Source organism: Pteropus vampyrus, unplaced genomic scaffold (genome assembly GCF_000151845.1).
Source record: "Pteropus vampyrus isolate Shadow unplaced genomic scaffold, Pvam_2.0 Scaffold96, whole genome shotgun sequence".
In the NCBI taxonomy this organism is placed as follows: Eukaryota; Metazoa; Chordata; class Mammalia; order Chiroptera; family Pteropodidae; genus Pteropus; species Pteropus vampyrus.
In genome coordinates this window covers 5,050,987-5,054,237 of record NW_011888877.1, presented here as the reverse complement: position 1 = coordinate 5,054,237, position 3,251 = coordinate 5,050,987, and the positions used below count along the sequence as shown (strand labels likewise).

Genomic DNA, 3,251 nt, shown 5'->3' with positions numbered 1-3,251 from the left:
ACACTACTTCATCCTGTAGTAAATAATGTTTACCTAAACATAGGTAAACATTATGTTAATGTTAATTCCAGCATTTAGAATCGATGTGTAGATAAGACATAGAGGACTTAATTCTAGTTAGAGACATTGGCACTGTAAAAATAACATTCCTTCTAAAAACTGGGAAGTTGAAGGAGTGAAGATGTTGGGAAAATTAAAGATTCAGTATATGTAACTTCTATTATCTTAATTTATTTACTCCCATCTTTCACAGAAGGGAGTAAATAAATTAAGATAATAGAAGTTACATATATTGAAATCATAATAAAGGCAACCATGGTAAGAGCTAATTATTTGCAAATAAAAAATTGGGTGACTACAGCCATGCCACCCCCGAATGTGCCCGATCTTGTCTGATCTCAGAAGCTAAGCAGGGCCAGGCCTGGTTGGTACTTGGATGGGAGACCACCTAGGAAGACCAGGTGCTGTAGGCATTTAAAAAAAAAAAATGGGCGAGTAAGGGGGAGAGAGAGAAGGTGGAAGGTAATTTGAATGCTCTAAAATCTTCATCTTTATTTGTGGGGAGCCCAAATCAATAAAGGCTATTATTTATTTATAATGATAACAATGAGAAAAACAAAAACAAAAATTGCACACATGCAAAAAACCCTTAGATTCTGGGAAGTGAGTTTTATGGTTATGTATAATATTTGCAACTTAGTTTTTAAACATGTATATGCATTGCTTATATTAAAAATATAAAATAATGTGGATGAAGAAGTCAACAAGTTAGTATATAGGAATAAATAGTAAGATATGTGAAGTGCCTGGCACAGAGTAGGCACTCAGTAAATTATAATTTTTATGGCTGTTATTAAAAATATTGTTATTTTTAGATGTGGTAGCTGATGTTGGCTGGTTTCCCTTTGCCCCTTCAGATACAAGTAAAATTGGCTCAAACCCACATTTTGTATTTTGTGGCAGACAGCCCAGAGGGTGTTCCATGGTTCCTACAGATTCCCGTGGCATCTTCTGGTGGTTGTCACTGTGTCTGGGCTCCTTCTTCTACTGAACTAAGTCAGTTTCTGAGTCTCATTGTATTCTGCTTGCCATCAAAGTTCACATTTTGTTCAGTCCAATGCTGAATTCAATCCAGTTCTGCAAATTTTACTAAAAACACCCACTCGCACAACACCTTTACATTTATAAATTTGAGTAGGTTGAAGTTTAAGTGACAGGGACAGTTTACATCACCAAAAGGCCATTTCGAATTTGAATATCGGACATTACCGCTGGCCACTGGTCAGCCGCGGCTTTCTCACACACCTACAGCCTTGTGGCCTCACCATTCTCTCCTCTATTTCTCACCCCAGCCCTTGCTTCTGATTGCTCTGGGAAGCTAGAAGTCCATTTTGTTTTATTCTGCAGAGCGCTCTGACTCCTGCTCCCAGTCCTGGTCCCAAACCCTTCTTGGCAGAGGCCATCCCACGAAGATGGGCAACAGATCAAGGACCTTCTTCTGGGCCACAGATCCCACTAGAGAAGGTAATGACTGTAATAGCAGTACTTTTTCTGTCCATCGTAGAGGAATATAGCAATAGCTAACCAAGCAGATTCTTATATTCAGTATGTTTTTTCACTGCCATCTGTTCTTCTCCTCATCAGAGAGGCATAGTAATGAAAATTCACCTTGATTATCATTTAAAATAAAAATTACTTTAAAGCTTGTGACTTTACAGGGTAATAACTGCCCATTTCATTAAAAAAAAGTATCATGGTAAAATTGGCCAATATATAATTATAGAGTAATGTATTTTTAAAAATAGTAGTGGGAAAGTTGGTTTTAATGGACTGTAATTGTCCAATTGCAAATGCAATGTTTAAACACTAATATATAAATTAGATAAGGTAGAAAAGACCCCTGTGGGACTATGGTTGGGGTAGTTTAAGTCTTAGTTGCCCTTCTCTAAGCTGTAGAAAAACCACGTCTTATGTTTACCTTGGTTTATTTTATTGCTAGTTTACACCTGCAACACCTGTTGTAACGGATGAAGAAAAGGTGGAAATGTCAGAGAAAAAGGTATAATAAGAACTTATATATGACCATTATTATTAACCTAATTATTGTTTATATTGATACTGGCTATTTTCAGAAAATAGTGATGACTTTGAAAGCTACACCAAGAATTAGTCTTATGCAGAGAGGAAGGACTTGATTGCCTCAGTAGTACGATTCTGGGGTATATTCCTACCACACACAAAGAAATCTCTCTTATTCATGAAATGCCTATAATTCCACTGTTAGAGATTCATTCCTTTTGCTAAAATTCCCCCTCTTGTAAAATCTAAACAATAATGAGAAATAACATAAACTCTAATGTAATTGCTTTGGTCAGATCTTTTCCTGAGAACAGTTTTGACAGAAAGACTAACTGGGGGCAGCTGCTGTCTATGATGGAGAGCTGGAGAGGTCAACAAGAGAGGGAAAACAATATTTAGAAAAAAGATACCTAGTGGGGGCGGGGGATGATGACGATAAATTTGGTTGCTTTGTCATATTGTCTAGAGTTGGCTACCTTTTAAGTAAATCTTTTATAGGAAATAGAGATGTGGGACCTTAAATTCTTCCAATTTATGGGAATTTGCTAGTAAATTTAACTCATTGTTTCCTCAAATTATTTTTCAAAGTAGTTAGAATGTGCATGCTGTATATTAGAAATAGCTTTCAAATTTATGGAGAAACAGAGTGTGTTGTTCATGTAATTAACTTTGTGATGTATTTTCTATTGAAAGATTGAAGAAATACGAGTTTTGGAGAAGCAAATACAAGTATTGAAGGCTAAGTTAGAGAATGAGATAAAGAAGAGAGAAAGGTACTGGAAATAATGATTTATAACTGTTCATTTGCAGCTAATTCAATGTTTAACCATCTATCAATTTATTACAGGTTTAGGAAGGAATCAGAACGGATAAGCAAAAACTGGGAAAGGAAATTCTTTATTCTCAGAAACAGGTATAGTGTGATATATACAAATTCTATTTATATAAAGGTGACTAATCATCTTTTAAGGAAATGGGAAGGAATTTTTCTGTGCATGTTAATTAGTATAAAATGCCGTGAAACACTTTTAATAAGAAATGTAAAATAATCGGCCTAAAATAGAAGAGTAGTCGAAGTCAGTTCGAAGAAAAATTAGTTTAAAACTCTGTTTCATTCCCAATCTCACTGTTTCTGCTTTAAAAGATCAACAGGACAGATGCCTCTCTTGATA

The 3,251-nt window shown here is 35.4% G+C and overlaps 1 pseudogene; it reads left to right on the top strand.

The window, feature by feature from the left end:
- Positions 1–353: 353 nt before the first annotated feature.
- On the top strand, positions 354–473 carry LOC111742553 (annotated as a pseudogene).
- The last annotated feature ends 2,778 nt before the right edge of the window (positions 474–3,251 follow it).